Raw genomic sequence first — 778 nt, forward strand, 5'->3', positions numbered from 1 at the left:
CTACCAGACGTGTCTGTGCGGCACTTGTGCACATGCCTTGTTGCTCCTTGATGTTTGTGCAAAGAACACTCTGTGGGTCTCAATAGTCCATACAGGGATTCAAGTAGTACTGTTGAGATCCTCCAGAATCTCTACATCTCTACATATATCTGCAGATATAAACAAGGTTCACATGGCAAATTGTTAAAGATAATCAAGATGGCAAGATTATTCTGGAGACTTTGCTGAAATATTATTCCCAAAATAAAGGTGTTGTGGGGAGAAATTTGAAATTGCCATATCCTTGCACTACAGCTCTATACAGGGCTGTAAGTGTGAAATTCACCTACACCAATAAACAAGGTTCAGGGCGGAAATTTGTGTGGATAGTCAAAATTGCAAGATGTTTCTGGAAGTTTTTTAAGGCAGACTTTGTAAAGATGGCATTTGCAAGCCATTTTTTATGTCTATTGCATGGAACAGGTTCACAAAAAGGCTTTGTGGAGATAGTGACAATGTTAATATTGAATCGACTTTCCAATGATCAAAGTTTTAACACATATTGCATCCATCTACAGGGATAAACAAGGTTCACAAAAGACTTTTTGAAGAGAGTAGAAATTGTCATATTGAAAGCTCCATCTCTGGACTATTCCTTGCTCAGTTCTGGTGTTTTTTTTCGTTTTTTTATTGCATTTTTTTGTTTCTGAAATTCTTTGTTTTTTTCTCTCTCTATCCTTTCTTTTCTAAACAGTCTTTATGTAGGTCTCTACCTCATTCAGGTTTTGAACTGGTGTGG

The sequence above is a fragment of the Melampsora larici-populina genome (assembly GCF_000204055.1).
Source record: "Melampsora larici-populina 98AG31 unplaced genomic scaffold MELLAscaffold_56, whole genome shotgun sequence".
Classification (NCBI taxonomy): Eukaryota; Fungi; Basidiomycota; class Pucciniomycetes; order Pucciniales; family Melampsoraceae; genus Melampsora; species Melampsora laricis-populina.